The 21,630-nt window shown below is 32.8% G+C and overlaps 1 protein-coding gene and 1 long non-coding RNA gene across 2 annotated transcripts in view; one reads left to right on the top strand and one right to left on the bottom strand.

Annotated features, from left to right (window-relative positions):
- Positions 1–21,630, bottom strand: part of LOC137617794 (uncharacterized) — a 372,403-nt gene that overhangs the window by 156,447 nt on the left and 194,326 nt on the right. The window lies entirely within an intron of this gene.
- The window catches only part of glob1 (globin 1), a 496,433-nt gene that overhangs the window by 322,409 nt on the left and 152,394 nt on the right, over positions 1–21,630 (top strand).

Raw genomic sequence — 21,630 nt, 5'->3', positions numbered from 1 at the left:
TAATAATAATAATAATAATAATAATAATAATAATAATAATAATAATAATAATAATAATACAGTTTATGCAAGGATCTATCAACTAACTTTTGAGCTTAATACAAATGCAAAACTGGGCAATTAAAAATCGCTGTTAATTATTTAAGATGCTGATGAGTAAGGATAGTCACCATATCGGTATGTGTATTTTTTCCACAAGAAAGTTTCCTTTACTGTCTGCCATTCTTTCCATGTGAAAAATCCATTCCCATGTACTTTCAAATCCTTATCATGCCATATACATTAAAAAGAGTCATTAAAAAGAGCTATTGAGAAGAGTCATTAAGAAGAGTTATTAAGAAGAGTTATTAAGAAGAGTCATTAAGAAGAGCTATTAAGAAGAGTTATTAAGAAGAGTCATTAAGAAGAGCTATTAAGAAGAGTCCTTAAGAAGAGCTATTAAGAGGAGTCATTAAGAAGAGTTATTAAGAAGAGCTATTAAGAAGAGTCATTAAGAAGAGCTATTAAGAAGAGTCACTAAGAAGAGCTATTAAGAAGAGGTATTAAGAAGAGCTATTAAGAGGAGTCATTAAGAAGAGTTATTAAGAAGAGCTATTAAGAAGAGTCATTAAGAAGAGCTATTAAGAAGAGTCACTAAGAAGAGCTATTAAGAAGAGGTATTAAGAAGAGCTATTAAGAAGAGTCATTAAGAAGAGTCATTAAGAAGAGCTATTAAGAAGAGTCATTAAGAAGAGCTATTAAGAAGAGTCACTAAGAAGAGCTATTAAGAAGAGGTATTAAGAAGAGCTATTAAGAGGAGTCATTAAGAAGAGTTATTAAGAAGAGCTATTAAGAAGAGTCATTAAGAAGAGCTATTAAGAAGAGTCACTAAGAAGAGCTATTAAGAAGAGGTATTAAGAAGAGCTATTAAGAAGAGTCATTAAGAAGAGTCATTAAGAAGAGCTATTAAGAAGAGTCATTAAGAAGAGCTATTAAGAAGAGTTATTAAGAAGAGTCATTAAGAAGAGTTATTAAGAAGAGCTATTAAGAAGAGTCATTAAGAAGAGCTATTAAGAAGAGTCCTTAAGAAGAGCTATTAAGAAGAGCTATTAAGAAGAGCTATTAAGAAGAGTCATTAAGAAGTTATTAAGAAGAGTTATTAACAAAAGCTATTAAAAAGATTTATTAAGAAGAGCTATTAAGAAGAGCTATTAAGAAGAGCTATTAAGAAGAGTTATTAAGAAGAGTTATTAAGAAGAGCTATTAAGAAGAGTCAGTAATTAGAGTTATAAAGAAGAATCATTAATTAGAATCATTAATTAGTCATTAAGAGAGTTATCTTCAATTTGCCATCATCAACAACATTCGAATCCATAAAGGAGTTGATTTAATGTTGTTAATGTTTTTTTTTAAATATTTTACAGTATTTTAATTTTTCATTACTTCTTATATTGTTTATTTCCTTGTTTCCTTTCCTCACTAGGCTATTTTTCCCTGTTGGAGCCCTTTGGTTTATAGCATCTTGCTTTTCCAACTAGGGTTGTAGCTTGGCTAGTAATAATAATAATAATAATAATTATTATTATTATAATAATAAAAATAATGATTATTATTATTATTATTAATATTATAATAATAATGATAATAATAATAATAATAATGATTATTATTATTGTAATAATAATAATAATAATAATAATAATAATAATAATTATTATTATTATTGTAATAATAATAATAATAATAATAATAATAATAATAATAATAATAATTATTATTATTATTATTATTATTATTGTAATAATAATAATAATAATAATAATAATAATAATAATAATAATAATAATAATAATAATAATGTTCCCCCATAAAAAATTCCAATTCTGGGTTTCCAAAGAGCACAATAGTTTCTATTCAACCTTTCGCAAGTACCCTGCTATCCTTCTGCTGTTTTGCGGACTGCCAACGCAAGAGCCCGTGTCTTGCATAAGACAAGGCGTTCTTAAACGACCGAACGAACCATTCTGCTCTCTCTCTCTCTCTCTCTCTCTCTCTCTCTCTCTCTCTCTCTCTCCATCAGTGACATTTACTAACAATTAATAATTCCAATCAGACATTTCCATTCTTCCACTATCAATAGTAAAATTAATTTCACCAACTTTCCGGTTTCTATTTAACCTCAAAACCAATTCTTCGTCCTATTTCCTTACAACTTCTTCCTCTTCACTTAGTTTCTCCAATTTCTCTTCCGCCAATCCCAATCAAGTACGTCATCACTTGCAAGACACCAATCATTCCCCAGAACATTTCAAGCTACATTTTCTTACGAAACGCCTTTGCAACTACATCTACCGAGATGCAAAGGTATTTCAAAACACTTCTACCATAAACATAATGAACTGCCAGGTACATAACTTCCCGTCATATGCAGTTCTACGTAAAACCAGTTTCCTTCACAGTCATATTTTAAAATATGTTTCGATTCTACCATAGGTACTTTTGAAAGATAGCTTTCCTATTCGTCTCGTTTTAAACTGCATCTCTCTCTCTCTCTCTTTCTCTCTCTCTCTCTCTCTCTCTCTCTCTCTCTCTCTTTACATGTCACTATATACTGTATATATATATATATATATAGAGGTCCTTTGCGTCAATAGGCGTAGGAGGAGATGATATATATATATATATATATATGTGTGTGTGTGTGTGTGTATGTATAATATATATATATATATATACATTACATATATGTGCATGTGTGAATATACATCATATATTACATTCACTAACTTTAAAAGTTATGTTCCAGAAAATATTAGTCCTTCCAAAACGAGACCCCGCAAAGTTTTCTGAATAACATCTACACCAATCACTAACAAGAACGAGATAGGCACAATTGAGATTCCACGACATTGCAGTTCATTGTATCGATCAGGCTTACCTTCACAGACCAATATTTTGGTTGTAAAAGTTGTAAAACGATGCGCGGTTACTGTTTTTAGAATGATTTATTGTTATTTTGTTCTCCTCATTTATTCATTTCCTTATTACCTTTCATCACTGGGGTATTTTTCCCTGTTGGAGTCCTTGGGCTTAGAGCATCTTGCTTTTCCAACTAGGGTTGTAGCTTGGCTAATAATAATAATAATAATAATAATAATAATATCACCAAGGATTGTTGTGGCCTGATTGGTAACGTCTCTGCCTGGTGTTTGCAAGTCGGGGGTTCGAGTCCCGCTTAGACTCGCTAGTGCCATTAGTGTCTGCAACCTTACCATCCTTGTGAGCTAAGTTGGGGGGTTTGGGAGAGCCTATAGGTCTATCTGCTGAGTCATCAGCAGCCACTGCTTGGTCCTCCCTGGTCCTAGCTTGGGTGGAGAGGAGGCTTGGGCGCTGATCATATAATATATGGTCAGTCTCTAGGGCTTTGTCCTGCTTGCTATGGCAATGTCACTGTCCCTTGCCTCTGCCATTCATGAGTGACCTTTAAACCTTTAAAATGATAGTCAATGTGTGTGTGCCAGTTCAGGTGGATAAAGGTTACGCAATGTTTGTGAGAGAGATGAAATTGAATATTGTTAAAGCTCCATTTACTTCAGATATGTCAAATTCTTTATAGTAATTGACTGATTTGAGGTTTTCTGGCATCCTGACATGTAAGGTCATTGACGCCTTCTTTTTAGTAAAAGGTTTAAAATGCAGCAAAGATACATTTTCCAATGAAATCGGGATGGATATAGAGACCTGTACCAGAATTTCCCTCCATAGATGTTAATAAAAAATATATAATATAGATATATGCATATATATATATATATATATATACACACACACATATATGTATATAATATATATATATATATATATATACATATATATATATATATATATATATACATATACATATATATATTATCGAAAAAAAAGCTTGAAACCTTAGTCAGCAACGCAATACATATACTATTTTACAATCATATAATATATATTACTTATATTAAAAATTAGTATGTATGCATTGATGATACAAGAGAGAGAGAGAGAGAGAGAGAGAGAGAGAGAGAGAGAGAGAGATTGTTTTCCACTCCAACACACCACTTTATCTCCCTTAAAACATTTCCAATTAAAACCTTTACGTTTCGAAATTCCCGGAAACGATTCCACACCATCAAATGTTACATATCTTTTGTCCAAAATAAGATTTCTATTAGAATAGGGATTTTTTTGGTACGTTTTGTTCCATTTATAGCTATTTCGTTAGTGCCTCATACACACACATACACATGTATCTATATATATATTATATATATATATACATACATACATATATATACTGTATACATATATATATATATATATATATAATACTGTATACATATACATGTGTATGTATGTATATATATATATATATATATATATAAACACACATATATATAAATATACTGTGTGCGTGTATACATACATACATACATACATACATATATATATATATATATATATAAATACATATAAAAATACAGTATATATATATATATATATATATATGTGTGTGTGTGTGTGTGTTTATACACGTATACATAGCATGTTAAAGGTGAAGGTACAAAGCTTTCACGAGTATTCTCTCAACTCATTCCCAAGTAGTACAGTGATATGGAACAAACTTTATAAAAAGGAAACAAAAGTTTTCAATAACTTTTAAAGTAAAAATTATTGCTAGAATTTTTATAAATGTAGATTTTAGTTTTCCAAAACTCAATATCCCCTGTAAAAGTTACGATTAATCCTACATATATTATTATTATTGTTATAACTATTATTATTATTATTATTATTATTATTATTATTATTATTATTATTATTATTATTAGCTAAGCCACAACCTTATTTGGAAAAGCAGGATACTATAAGCCCAAGTACTTCCCAGTTAGGAAAGGAAACAAGGAAATAAATGAACTTCAAAAGAAGTATTGAAAAATATAAAATATTTAAAGGTTTAAAGTTCGTTCATGAATGACAAGAGGCAAGGGACAGAGACAATGTCCTATCAAGCAGGACAATGACCTAGAGACTGACTATATATGCATATGATCAGTGCCAAAACCTCTCTCCACCCAAGCTAGAACCAAGGAGTATCAGGCAATGGCTGCTCATGACTGAGCAGATAGACTTATAGGCTCCCTCAACCCCCAAATCCTTAGCTCACGAGGATGGTGAGGTTGCATTGACCAACTGAACTAATGAGTTGAAGCAGGACTCGAACCCAAGTCTGGCCATCACCAAGTAAGGACGCTACCACCAGGCCACCACAACCCTAAAGATATCTTTCATAATCTGGTGTGGGTGATTCAATTCTAAGGTATTAACGGATTAATTAAAAAGAAAACTCCATTGTTATTATGGGGAGGAAATTCTTACCGATTGGAAATTAAATTGCAAATGAATTGAACTTGTTTCAAATGAAAAATAGAAGCAAATGAAGAAATTAAATAAGGGATATACAATGCATTTCTATCGACAGTAAATTCATATTTTGCAGTTTCACATGATTAAGATATTTTTAAATGTAATTTTGATTTTTTAATAAAATATTTGGGCAAAATAATAAAATCGTGACAAAGGGACTTCATAAGTTATAACATCCTTAAAAATTCATATCTTTACGTACAGAAATTATCAATGATTTAAGAACATCTATACTGGCGTTTAAGGGAGATTTTTTTTTATGAAACTATAAGGGAGATAAACAGCTGGTTGGCAAATAAGTGTTATTGACTTATGAAAGTAGATGGAAAGACAATACCTAGTGTTTGTGTGTGTGTGTGTATATATTATATGTATGTATATATATATATATATATATACACATATATAATATATATACATATATATACAAACATTATATATATATATATAATATATATTATGATAAATTTTGCACATTTAGACGTGTTTTTCATATTTAAATAAGCCATACATATTTTTGATACAGACATTAATGTATTAAAAATATATATGGCTTATTTAAATATATATATATATATATATATACATATATATATACAGTATATATATATATATATATATATGCATGTATGAGAGAGAGAGAGAGAGAGAGAGAGAGAGAGAGAGAGAGAGAGAGAGAAAGAATTTCGTTACACAAAAAGGAGATGAAGTCTATCAAAACTCTGCCTCGTAGGCTACTACAAACATAGGATGGAAAGGCGCAGCTCTTTACATAAATGTAAAAGTTGAATTAGAAATTGAAGCGATCGCTGTTTTGCGATGCAGTCGTTTCCGTTTAAGCGGATCATAGAATAAAAAATGGTGCAAAAAATATTTAAATCTGATGCGTTGCTTCCATGATGGGATTTTGATAGTTCGTGATATTTTGAATTTTAGTATTTCAAATCCTACGAGTCGCTTCTATAAAATAATGTTTACAATACGACTGGATAGTGTCTGGCGATTGGATAAAGAATTATTCGTCGTTGATATTTTTAATATAAATCACTGCGAAAATAACATTAAAGTTTTCAACAATTTTTTTCTTTATCTTTAGTGAGATTTTTTTTTTTTTTTGCTAATAGCTCGCTAATGCACTTGCAATAGAAGCATACATATATGCAATTACGGAAAGAATTATTCGTCGTTGATATTTTTAAGATGAATTATTGTGAAAATAACAAAGTAAATTTTCACCTATTATTTTTTTATCTTTAGTAAGAATTTTTTTTTTTTGCTAATAGTTCGCTAATGCAGTTGCAATAGAAGCATAGATATATGCAATTACGGGAAAACCCCAAAAATTATTGCATATTCCTAGAAAAATGGGAGAGATAAAAAATTATTATTTAATTTCGCCTACGCTAGCCTTCAGCGCGCCAGTACTATGAGGATGAATATGGTACCTTTTATTACAGTGCTGAGAGGATGAATATGGTAACTTTAATTACAGTACTGTGAGGATGAATATGGCACCTCAGATCCCAGCACTGTGAGGATGAATATGGCACCTCGTATACCACTACTGAGAGGATGAATATGGCACCTCGTATACCACTACTGAGAGGATGAATATGGCACCTCAGATCCAAGCACTATGTGGATGAATATGGCACCTCGTATCCCACTATTGTGAGGATGAATAAGGCACCTCGTATCCCACTATTGTGAGGATGAATAAGGCACCTCGTATCCCACTATTGTGAGGATGAATATGGCACCTCAGATCCCAGCACTGTGAGGATGAATATGGCACCTCGTATACCACTACTGAGAGGATGAATATGGCACCTCGTATACCACTACTGAGAGGATGAATATGGCACCTCGTATACCACTACTGAGAGGATGAATATGGCACCTCAGATCCAAGCACTATGTGGATGAATATGGCACCTCGTATCCCACTATTGTGAGGATGAATAAGGCACCTCGTATCCCACTATTGTGAGGATGAATAAGGCACCTCGTATCCCACTATTGTGAGGATGAATAAGGCACCTCGTATCCCACTATTGTGAGGATGAATAAGGCACCTCGTATCCCAATACTGTGAGGATGAATCGTATTCAACTGCCTTTGATAAACCTGTTGTTAAAGTACAAATACAAGAAAAAAAGTACATTGTTTCGATATATCTCCTTTATGAACAAAATCCTCTGTAACTATGGTGCCATGAAACGACTGGTATGATCGCCATTAAGAAATACCAATTACCAGGCTCCCATTGTTCTAAGGCTTGTACTGTACAATTATCTGCATATACTGTATATTACACAGTTTTACAAAGGGTGGCTTCAGGGAGGAATAATTCAGCAATTACTGCTACGTTCATTCTTTAAACCCACGGAGAAGATACAATGAGAATGTCAAATAATACATAGTCATTAACAACAACGGAATAGGTCCCTAGAGATGCAAAAGCAACAAGGGAATGGTGAGAAGGCGCAAGTGGAAGACATATCTGAGGCCTTTGTCCTGCAGTGGACTAGCAACGGCTGATGATTACACACACTCGGACATACACGTATATATATACACATACACACATATATATAAACACACACACACACACATATATATATATATATATATATGGGTGTATATATATATATATATATATTTGGTATCTCCTCCCTGCTGCCAAAATCCGAAATTCTGGAAATCGGAATTTTACAATCATTCCCGAATGACGTCAACTAAAAATAAATGCTGATTTTTATCTTTCATTATTAACACCAATTGATAATTTATGCCACCAACAAACACCCTCATAAACAACGCACATGCACTTATTTATGCATCACACATAAAATATGTTTAAAATATATTCAAAATATGTTTTCCTTTAGCGAGAACTTCCATCCGGCGGTATTAAAACCACATTGCACTTCAAAGGCGATTCGCTCGCTTTTCATGGAGTCCGTTTTGGCTCTTTCTGAGGACGCTTTGGAAAATAAGTCTATCTTTAGCCTTACGCAGGAAAACAAACACACACAGAATCATGGACTTGAATGCTGTCTCAACTAGCATCTCTCTCTCTCTCTCTCTCTCTCTCTCTCTCTCTCTGCAATACGGTAAACGAGTTCAAGAATAAGTTAGACGAGCTCATAAGAATTCTCTAAATGCTTAAACTAAATCGCTCTACCAAAGAGCAAATGGAGTCTCGCGGATGGACTAAAAATGACTTGAGATATCAAAAATCTCTCTCATCTCTCTCTCTCTCTCTCTCTCTCTCTCTCTCTCTCTCCTTAAATGGATTCATATCAATTCATTAATGACTTGTGGTATGACAATACTACACATTATCGACTCGCTACAAATGCAATCGAAAAATTCTCATCAAACATAAAACCACAATTTCGATATTCCCATTCCCCCACGACAAAAATAAATGCATCTTTAAACATAGTATAGAAATAACACTTGCCCATAATATTGTACCTTTTCTTAAATTAGATATTATTTCTCATCAAAAGGCTCGAACTTCATAAAGGGTTGTGGCGGCTTCGCCTGGTGAGTGCCAGACTGGGATTTGAATCCCGCACAAACTCCTAGTTTCTTTGGTCTCTGCAACATCACCATCATCTGAACTAAGGAGGAGGGGTTTGGGGGGAAGCCTATAAGCCTACCTGCTGAGTCATCAGCAGCCATTGCCTGCCTTCCTTGGTCCTAGCTTGGGTGGAGAGGGGGCTGGGGCGCTATCATATGTAATATAGTCCGTCTCCCGGGCATTGTCCTGATTAGATACGGTAATGTCACTTTCCTTGCCTCTGCCATTCATGAGCGGCCTTTAAACCTTTAAAGGGACAAGAACAATATAATTTTCCTTGGTTCTCTAACCCAGGCTATATAACAAACCTCTGAACAAATCAAAGTTGAAATCACTACCACAAAGGGTATATAAAAGCAAAACTTCAAGAACAAAAATAACTTACAAATTCCAATATACACCAAAACTTAACTCAAACCTTCTTTGATTGCTAAATACATCTAAATATTATTTCCCATCACAAACCACATCTAGGTTCTCTCTTAGAAGCATTCCATCAACCTGTCAGATGCATTCTGATTATTTCAGTTACAAATTGATCACTGGAATGCAGAGAATTCCTTCCAACGCAGGAGTGGAATGCAGAAAATTCCTTCCAATGCAGGACACGAAAAATCTGCAACTATCTGTGTCGCTACCAACAGATACAGAATTTCATCAACTGCAATATGAAACATTCTATCAACTGTTTCCTTGAAAAGCAAATAACAACAATAGAGGAACAATATACATGGGCATTGATTGGCAGAAACCCGGTCACAACAAACGTATTTTGGGATTAGAAAATAAGTAACATTCTACATTTCATAAATAGTTCTTATTATTATTATTATTATTATTACTATTATTATTATTATTATTATTATATTGTTATTGTTATTATTGTTGTTGTTGTTGCTGTTGTAATTATTATTATTATTATTATTATTATTATTATTATTATTATTATTATTATTATTGTTGTTGTTGTTATCATAATTATTATTACTATTATTATTATCATAATTATTATTATTATTTATTATTATCATTATTATTATCAATATTATTATTATTATTATTACTTGCTCAGCTACAACCCTAGTGGGAAAAGCATGATGCTAAGTTTAAATTATACCCAGGATACATTAAATTCGATTTTATTGGACAATTCATAGCTCAACGTGCATACATACACACACACACACAAATCCAAGTATCAAATAAATATATAGATAGCATTTTAAAAAGTTATTTTTCATTACCTTGCTGCCTTAAATATATCAACTAAATGGCTCTTCGTCAAAAGGATCAATAGGTGTTTTTCAAAACTTTACAAATCGTTAAATTTATTATCTTCTATTACGGAAGTATTTAAAAATATATCTAAATAATTTCCTTTATCTCGTTCCCCTCCCCTATGTATGTATGTATGTATTTTTGTGATCAGAAAATGTATATATATATATATATATATATGCATGCATGCAGGTATGTATTTTTATGATCAGAAAATGTGTGTATGTATGTATGTATGTATGTATTTTTGTGATCAAATGTGTATGTATGTATTTTTATGATCAGACAATATGTATGTAATATGTATGTGTGTATTCTTGTAATCAGAAAATGTGTATGGATGTATGTATTGATCAGAAAATGGTATGTAAGTATGTGTGTATTTTATGATCAGACAATGTGTATGTATGTATGTATGTATGTATCTGTGATCAGAAAATATGTATGTATGTATGTATATATTTTTTGTGTGATCAGACATTATTGTAAGGTGAGAAATACATGCTACCGGAATACTACAATTTACGACTTCACAATTTAGGAATTTTCCAAGACAAAAAAAAAATAAAAAAAATGAAAAAGAGCATTAAAATAATTTAATCAAAATAGGAGTCCAGTAAGCTCATTAAAAAATAGAAGAAATCAGCTACAAATGTGAGAGAGAGAGAGAGGAGAGAGAGAGAGAGAGAGAGAGAGAGAGAGAGAGAATAATTGCTACTCATTAGTTCCTAATTATGTCCTTTTGTTTCTCCCTTCTTTTGTGGTTTTAATTTCAAGTTCCTCCCCGTTATCGTTTGCTCATCATTTCAATTCCTGTTTTGCCAATCCTGATTTCATTGATTATGATTCAACACCCTCGCTTCTATTTAAGGGTTTGGTCCATTTCTTTATTTCCGTGTTTCTCTTCGGCTACTTCACTTTCTCTCTGCGCATCACCGTTATTGATCTCTCTCTCTCTCTCTCTCTCTCTCTCTCTCTCTCTCACACACACACACGTGGTAGGGTATAGCAAACAATGTTTACTACTGAAATACTTCACGTTAGAAAAAACCGTAAATATAATCGAAAAAATCTCCGTAAAAATTAACTGTTCTTAACCGTATTTCAGTAAAATACAGGCGACCGAAATTTTGCCTTACTTTGCTATTATCTTTTACGGGTTGGTGAACGTAATATCACTCTTTTACGTCAATATGTCCGTTTTTAAAAGGGTAAAAATCCTGGAATAAATGTTGCCAGGCATTTACCGTTTTTCTTAATGTAAATTTTAAGTGTTGCTGACTGGTATCAGCGTACATCTCTCAGCTCCCTCGTCCTAACATCATAGCATGCAGTAGAAGAAGCTGGACTGCTTGGTAAGGGTAGAAGAACTCTTCAGCTATGGTAAACAGCTCTTCTAGGAGAAGGACGCTCCAAAATCAAACCATTGTTCCCTAGTCTTGGGTAGTGCCATAGCCTCTGTACTATGGTCTTCCACTGCCTTGGGTTAGAGTTCTCTTACTTGAGGGTATACTCGGGCACACTATTCCATCTTATTTCTCTTCCACTTGTTTTGTTAAAGTTTTTATACTATTTAATAAAAATATAACAACTACATATAACATTTCCCTCCAAGGAATTGGTCAGCATCCTTTCAATATTCACCCAGATATCATTTTCCTTTAAAAGTGATCAACTTTCAAGATACAGAAACTCAATCAATTATCCACAAAACTGGTGCTTTTATTCGAAAAGCAAAGAAGTTATTACATTACATACAATTGCTTCAAGCAGAGAGAGAGAGAGAGAGAGAGAGAGAGAGAGAGAGAGAGATTCAAACTCCACCTTTGTTTATTTTTTGGCTAATTAATTTTCGAAAGCAGATGAAATTAACAATATTTTTTTTTAAAATCATATGTTGGCACTTATACGATTCAGTTCAGTAAAAGATTAAGCCTATAAATATAATGGAACGTTTTCATAAAAAGATATAAATCATTTTCAATATCACATTTTAATCATTAATATTTACGCATTAGCTTTATTACATTTTTATTTGAAAGGTTCCAGGAAATTGACCAATGTCACTATTTTTACTTTGTAGGTATTAGGTTGGCCAGGGCACCTAGCCAAACCGTTGAGATACTACCGCTAGAGAGTTATGGGTCCTTTGTTTGGCCAGACAGTACTATATTGGATCCTTCTCTCTGGTTACAGTTCATTTTCCCTTAACCTATACATACACCGAATAGCCTGGTCTATTCTTTACATATTCTCCTCTGTCCTCATACACCTGACAACACTGAGATTATCAAACAATTCTACTTCACTCAAGGGGGGTAACTGCTCTGCAGTTGTTCAGTGGCCACTTTCCTCTTGGTAAGGGTAGAAGAGAGCTCTTCTAGGGGGACACCCCAAAATCAAACCATTGTTCTCTAGTCTTGGGTAGTGCCATAGCCTCTGTACTATGGTCTTCCACCGTCTTGGGTTACAGTTCTCTTGCTTGAGGGTACACTCGGACAAACTACTCTACCTGTAACCTTATTTCCTTTCCTCACTGGGCTATTTTCCCTGTTGGAGTATTGGGCTTATAGCATCCTGCTTTTCCAACTAGGGTTGTAGCTTAGAAAATAATAATAATAATAATAATAATAATAATAATAATAATAATAATAAAATGATATCAAGGTGAATGGCATCCTACCATTACGTTATAAAAATAACTAAACTTTATTTAATAAATGTTTAAAAAAAATTCACTGTTTCAAATTCCCACTGATTTCTAAACCAGTAAATTGTATTTTTATTTAAATCTGAAACATCTACAATTCCAGCGTAATTGTACATTGGGGATTAACCATCTACATAGTCACGCTTTGTATACATATCTATATCATGGTCGAACTAAAATCATCAGCCTAAAGAGATTAATTCTTTTATACATAACAACGAACTAAGGAGAAAAAAATCATAGATCAAACATAAATTGCACACGTACTTATCGTGGAGAAAATAATATAAGTAATATAATAGTTCAGTGGCAGCTTTCCTCTTAGTAAGGGAAGAAGAGACCCTTTAGCTATGGTAAGAAGTTCTTCTAGGAGAGGGACACTCCAAAATCAAACCATTGTTCTCTAGTCTTGGCTAGTGCCATAGCCTCTGTACCATGGTCTTCCACTGTCTTGCTTGAGGGTACTCTCGAGCACACTATTCTATCTAAATTCTCTTCCTCTCTTTTTCTTAAAGTTTTTATAGTTTATATAGGAAATATCTATTTTAATGTTACTGTTCTTAAAATATTTAATTTTTCCTTGTTTCCATTCCTCACTGGGATATTTTCCCTGTTGGGGCACCTGGTTTTAGAACATCCTTGCTTCTCCAACTAGGGTTGTAGCTTAGCAAGTAACAGCAATATAATAATAATAATAATAATAATATAATATAATAATAATAATAATAATAATAATTTGCCATCTGTTTTTGAATTGGGGTGAATCAGATAGTAAACGGATAGGACCTTATATTTCTTTGTGCAGGATCATGTATTTCAAAATGACCAGCAAAATTGGAGACCAAAAGTTAATTATTATGAAGTAGAAATAGCATACAGCCAGGTATACGTCCACTTCACTAATTAAATGAAATGATTCAAGGGAGATTGCAATAATTTTATTTTTATTTCATTTTAATTATTCACTACTGATTTTGTGATTTATCTATTGCCTTTCCTAACTGAGTTATTTTCCCCTGTTGGTGCCCTTGGGCTTATACCATCCTGCTTTTCCAACAAGGGTTGTAGCCTAGCAGATAATAATAATAATAATAATAATAATAATAATAATAATAATAATAATGATAACAATAATAATAATAATAATAATAATAATAAACAATAATAAATAATAATATTAATAATAATAATAATGAATAATAATAAATAAAATAATAAATATTAGTAATAATAATAATAACAATAAAAATAATATTAATGATAATAAATAATAAAAATATAAATAATACATAAATAACAAATAGTAAATAATAATAATAATAATATTAATAATAATAATAATTAGATTAAAGCACCAATATTAAAACTTGTGCTCATGGTTTATTTTTTTTCTAAAATCCACTGAAATATCAAATTATATTTTAACATATCCTTTTAAACTCATAACTGAAATTCTGAGAAATGCCTCACAGTGAAATACGAAATAATCAGATTACAGTAATACCCATCCTCTTACTAGGATGATATGCTGTTCTATCGTAATTCCGTTTTTTTTTTGGGGGGGGGGGCGTTTTTATATTTTATATTTTTCATTTGAAGGATCTAATTTAATGTTGTCACTGTTCTTGAAACATTTAATTTTCATTGTTAATTATTTCTCTTGTATTTTATTCACTTCCTTATTTCCTTTCCTCACTGGGCTATTTTTTCCCTGTTGGAGACATTGGGCATATAGCGTCTTGCTTTTCCAACTAGGGATGTAGCTTAGCAAGTGATAATAATAATAATAATAATAATAATAATAATAATAATAATAATAATAACAAAAGCTCACTGTTATAAAGCAAAGCCTAACGACAATAGGTTAGTGAAAACACTATATAATTTAGAAGATCTAGAAGGTAACAGAAGAGAAAGATCAGGTAAGGCTTATGCTGGGACCAGGGAAGCCATTCACTACGAAGTAAAACTTCAGAGGAACTTTAGAGGGTGGAACCCCTGAGGTAATGACGGAAGAAGGATACGGTATTAATACTTGTTTAAAGGTTTAAAGGCCGCTCATGAATGGCAAGGGCAAGGGACAGTGACACTGCCCTAACGAGTAGGACAATGCAATAACTGACCACATATAAATGATCAGCGCCCAAGCTCCCTCTCCACCCAAGCCAGGACAAAGGAGGGCCAGGGAATGGCTGCTTATGACTCAGCAGATAGACCTACAGGCTCCCTCAAACACACCCCTCCTCAGCTCACAAGGGTGGCGAGGTTGCAGCGACCAAAGGAACAAATGATTTTGAGCGGGACCCGAACCCCAGTGTGGCATTCACCAGTCAGGGACGTTACCACATCGGCCACCCCAACCTTAGAAAGATAAAAGGGAGAGTAGCTAGGTACCAAAGGGATATAGCAAAGCAACTAAGTAATACTATACTTTACATATTATTATTATTATTACTAGCCAAGCTACAACCCTAGTTGGAAAAGCGAGATGCTATAAGCCCATGGGCTCCAATAGGGAAAAAATAGCCCAGTGAGGAGAGGAAATAAGGAAATAAATAAATGATGAGAATAAATTAACAATAAATATTCTAAAAACAGTAACAACGTCAAAAACAGATATGTCATATATAAACAATAAAAAGACTCATGTCAGCCTGGTCAACATAAAAACATTTGCTCCAACTTTGAATTTTTGAAGTTCTACTGATTCAACTACCCGATTAGGAAGATCATTCCACAACTTGGTCACAGATGGAATAAAACTTCTAGAGTACTGTGTAGTATTGAGCCTGATGATGGAGAAGGCCTGGCTATTAGAATTAACTGCCTTCCTAGTATTACAAACAGGATAGAATTGTCCAGGGAGATCTGAATGAAGTGCAATTGCCCTCTCTACATCCCTAAGTGGAGCAAAACCAAGAGGAAGATCGATATTTTACGAGATTTATTGAAAGGGAAGCGCAAGAGTGCATGCTAAATATGGATGAATGAACCCGTGTAGAGGGGGGGGGGGGAGTGAGGTTTGGTCCACTGGTCTAATTGCATGAAGCAACAAGTGTTTAATAACACTGTGCCAATTTTATTTACATTTACCAAAAATTTAAACTGAATTAACTAAAGACTAAGGAATATTAAGTTAGTGTCCGCTTAACACTTGGCCGTAATAAACGGTAAAAATTATGAAATAAATGTTGCCTGGCATTTACCGTTTTAAAAATGGATATATTGACGTAAAAAAAATGATACTATGTCACCAACTCTTAAAAGATTTTAAAAAAGTAGAGTAAAAATTACGGTCGTCTCTATTTTACTGATATACGGCTGAGCACAGTATATTTTTACGGATAATTTCAAATTAAAATTACGATTTTTTCAACAGTGTACTGAATGTAAATTATTCTACCATATACCAAATCTAGATGTTTAATTATACATATATCAAAAATTCAAAATTCATCCTAAAAATAACCTGCAGAATTTGATGTACCTAATTACTTATTCGTCCTGATATGTTATCCAACTTACAACACATCCTTAAATTTTTGTCATAAAAAAACCCTAAAATGCTTGTAAAATTGTACATCTTGCCTTAAATATTTAAAGGAAATGTAAGAACACACACAAGAAATAATTATAAATAAAAGTACGAGGAAAAAAATAAAATGGCCAATTTGTCTTTGAGTAGCAGCAGGGTTAAATTCCCAGAAAATACGATAAGATTTAATGCTACAATTTGCTAGAAAAAGATGAACAAATAGCATTCACACAATCTCTCTCTCTCTCTCTCTCTCTCTCTCTCTCTCTCTCTCATACACAAGCAAATGAACAGGAGCCTCCATATAGTTTCCTAATCTCTCTCTCTCTCTCTCTCTCTCTCTCTCTCTCATACACAAGCAAATGAACAGGAGCCTCCATATAGTTTCCTAATCTCTCTCTCTCTCTCTCTCTCTCTCTCTCTCTCTCATACACAAGCACATCTGTAGCAAGCCTCACTGATTTTACAGAACCCAATTTAACCTATTCACTAGTTTAAAAAAATCTGGTCGAATAAATCTGGTCAAAGCAATTATGTATTGTAGCATTCTCCGAAACGTAAGTTTCTCTTTCACGGTCAGATTTTCCTAAAAGGGGTCTCCGGGTAGATAGAAATGCCATCACCCCAGGCTTCCAATTATACTTAGCCTGATTGCAATGTGTATCAACGATGCTATCTGCGACTCCCGAATCCTATGGGGTCTCAAATTCAATTGCCTTACGGGGAAGGAGAATAGGATTACTGACGTCCACAAAGCTCAGGGCGTGCTATGGTCTCTGTCCTGTGATTTCCTACGGCATCAGCAGGGTTGAGTTGCCTTGTCTGAGCGCATTCTGTTACCACATTTTATTTTTGATCTACCACTTATTCAATTCTCAATTGATTGGTATGTTCAGTGAATTATTTATTACTCTGCATTAATTATATATTCATGCATAATATTATATGTATATATATGTATATATTCTTCTTCTTCCCAGCTTTATCCCTATTCGGGGTCGCCGTTTCTAATGAGTCTCTTCCATCTCCCTCTGTCCTGTGTCATTTCCTCCCACACCCCCTTCTCCCTCATATCATCTCTAATGCAATCTCTCCACCTGGTCTTAGGTCTTCCTCTCCTTCGTGTTCCATCCACCTCCACGTCCATCACTTCTCTTGCCATGTGTTGCCCTTCTCTTCTCATCAGGTGGCCATACCATCTTAACCTTGCCTCTTGCAATTTCTTTGATGCCTCAGTGACTTTTACTGTACCCCTAATATGTTCATTTCTAACCCTGTCCTTTTTGGTGAACATATTAGGGGTACAGTAAAAGTCACTGAGGCATCAAAGAAAGTGCAAGAGGCAAGGTTAAGATGTATATATATGTTATATATATATATATGTTATATATATATATATATATATATATACTGTAAATATCAAATAATTAGTGTCTCTAATCAATATAACATTCATTGTTCTGCATTACACACAAAACCCAATATATAAATATATATATATATATATATATATATAGTATGTATATATATTATACATATGTATACGTACCACATACCTAATATACATCATATATCTGTACGTATATATTACACTTTTTTTCTTTTGTTTCTTATTATCTTTGGAAGGGGTGGTAAACTGTATTCCGTCCAATTCATTAACAAGTCTTATAAGTGAAGTTGCAAGCCACGAGCCCTTTTCTTGACCCAACTCAGCACATGTTGGTAACCAGTAGCAGCTGATTGTACTTTTAAGAGACTAATATTGATACGCAGTCTATTCAAATGCTATCCAAATGCAACACCACTCAACCAAGCCTCCACGTTGACTGATATATTATTATTATTATTATTATTATTATTATTATTATTATTATTATTAGAATCAACAATATTATTATTATTATTATTATTATTATAATCAACAATATTATTATTATTATTATTATTATTATTATTATTATTATTATAATCAACAATATTATTATTATTATTATTATTATTATTATTATTATTATTATTACTTGCTAAGCTACAACCCTAGTTGGCAATACAGGATGCTCCTAAGCCCAGGGGCTCCGACAGGGAAAAAACCCTAGTGAGGAAAGGGAACGAGGAAAAAATCAAATATTTCAAGAACAATAACAACATTAAAATAAATATTTTCTGTATAAACTATAAAAACTTCAATCACTTAGACATACAAATAGAAGCACAAAACATAACCTGACTTTAATACAAATGCAAAACTTATGTAAAAATTGCAATGCATTCCGGCAGGACACTAAAGTACACGTTAATACAATGGAGTACCAAAAAGTCCTAGAAATGTAAAAAAACAATATTTATGATATATAGAATAATATTTCATTCATCTCCTTTGGAAAAGATTATTATTATAATATTATTATTTCATTTGCCACACTTTAAAGTTTCTATTGCATTATACTCTGACCAACATCACCACCAAATATCTTCAGGGAATGAACACAAACTTATAATTAGTTGGTTCATCTGGTACTTTCTCTCTATCTCTCTCTCTCTCTCTCTCTCTCACCTCTCTCCTCTCTCTCTCTCTCGTGTATGTATGTTTGTAAGTACTGAAAACACTGGATCGAAACTCTCTCTTCTCTCTCTCTCTCTCTCTCTCCGTGTATGTACGTTTGTAAGTACAGAAAATACTAGCGCTCTCTCTCTCTCTCTCTCTCTCTCTCTCTCTCTCTCTTCGTGTATGTACGTTTGTAAGTACCGAAAATACTCCTCTCTCTCTCTCTCTCATCTCTCCTCTCTCTCTCTCTCTCTCTCTTCGTGTATGTACGTTTGTACAGTACCGAAAATACTCTCTCTCTCTCTCTCTCTCTCTCTCTCTCTCTCTCTCCGTGTATGCATGTTTGTACCTACAAAAAATACGTGATCCCCTTTTGATTGTTATTCATTATTCAATTCCCCTTTCATCATTCATTTTATTTTATATTACAAATGTAAAGAAAGATAAACAATCATCCAGTATTCACTCAATTTTGGGGATTTAATTTTCTAGTCTTGAGAACAACATTCAATTACTCTGTCATTGAAATATGGTAATCCTTTCATTTTCACTAAGAAAGGAACGGTTGCAAATTCGTTAATTTGGTTATTTCAGTGCGTGCCTGAGAGAGAGAGAGAGAGAGGAGAGAGAGAGAGAGAGAAGAGAGAGAGATTTATCTACAATAATTTTTACTTATTTCCAGACTGACCGGCTGAGTGCGTATATTACCCTACTTGGTTGCAGCTTGAGAGAGAGAGAGAGAGAGAGAGAGAGAGAGAGCGAGAGCGAGAGCGAGGAATCCATTATTCAATACTTTTTCTTCTCTTTGCATGCAAAAGATTTACAACAAAGAATCGGTCCAAGCCCATGCGGAACAGTTCTTCGGGCAATAATACAACTAAAATAATATCATCAAATAAGAACAAAAATATAAAAAGTAAAAATTTATATACATATAGAGAATGTATATATATATATATATATATATATATATACTAGATATAGAGGAAAGGAAAAAACGGATTCCACATTTAATAAGCATGATTTACTAAGGAGGCAAATTCACAAAATTATATCTACGCCAATCCATGCTTTAAGGTCAAAGGTCACGTATGAATTTAACTATTTGAGACCGAAGAAGCAACTGGCTAGAATACTCTAGTACTTAAGCCGATATGTAAAGTGAGGTCAAGGTCATAATTACGGGTCAAAGACAGACTATTAACTTAAACGTTGCCCAAAAACCTGCCAGATAAACAAGTTAATGAAGCCGACGTACAGTGTGTGGTCATGTACATATTATACAGGCAAAAGGTCAAAGGTCAAACAGGAATCGTACAGTGTGTGGTCATGTACATACTATACAGGCAAAAAGTCAAAGGTCAAACAGGAATTCATACTATACAAACTAGAAACTTCATATTTAGAAAGCATATCTAGTTTTTGGTTCAGTTTGCTTTACTTCAATTTGGCATTTTCCTTAGCTACGTTACATTGAAAGTATATGATGATTTATATGATAATTTAGAGTAAAAGTGGACTCCATGACTGGCACTATGTGATTGTAATTTGATAGGTAATAAGAATGTAACTTTCAGGAAAGATCTCTTTTAAGGGGTGGGGGGAATTATTATCCCGTTGCCTTGAGTTGCAAAATTGTCACTCCTATACGAGGTTTTGTTCATCTTCTCTCTTCAGCAATCAAGTTTCCTCTATCATCCAGTTTATTCGCTTTAATTAAAGAAGCTTATATCGTTGAGAAGATTCTCTCTCTCTCTCTCTTCTCTCTCTCTCTCTCTCTCTCATCGATACAGAACTCACACTGTTACCAAGCATCTAACAATAAATCTTCTAAATTGTCTTTGCAAAACCCCAAACTCCTCTCATCTCAAAAGTTCTACTGCCCACACTAACCCTATAGAAACAAGCGACAGTATACAAACGAAAAACGTGCATGCGCGCACGCAGTCGTCACCGAAAATCACAGCGTGATATGAAACTCCTCCATCAACCTGGCAGCTGGATCCCCCTGTCGTAAATCAAAGCCAGCCATTCGACAATTTCGTCCTTTATTTCAGAGACTCAAATGAAGGAAATATCTTTTCTTATTATTTTTTTTTTATTTAAGTCCTTTTCCTTTTGAATCCTTCTTTCAACTCTTTCCTTTGAATCCTGCTTTCAAGTCTCTATTTATTTATTTGGAAGTTGTTTCTAAATTGTAATTGTCATTGGTTTTATATATATATATATATATATACATATATATATATACATATATATATATATATTATATACATACATATATATATATATATATATATACATATATATATGTATTATATATAGATATATACATATATATATGTATTATATATACATATACATATATATATTATATACATACATATATATACATATACCTATATATATAATATATATACACATATATACATATATATACAGATATTTATACAAATAGGCCTATATACAGATATATATATATATATATATATACATTTATATATATACATACACACACACACACATATATATAT

This window comes from Palaemon carinicauda, chromosome 24 (genome assembly GCF_036898095.1).
Source record: "Palaemon carinicauda isolate YSFRI2023 chromosome 24, ASM3689809v2, whole genome shotgun sequence".
Taxonomy (NCBI): Eukaryota; Metazoa; Arthropoda; class Malacostraca; order Decapoda; family Palaemonidae; genus Palaemon; species Palaemon carinicauda.
Note: the sequence above shows the minus strand (reverse complement) of the source record. Positions and strands in the feature narration are given on the sequence as shown.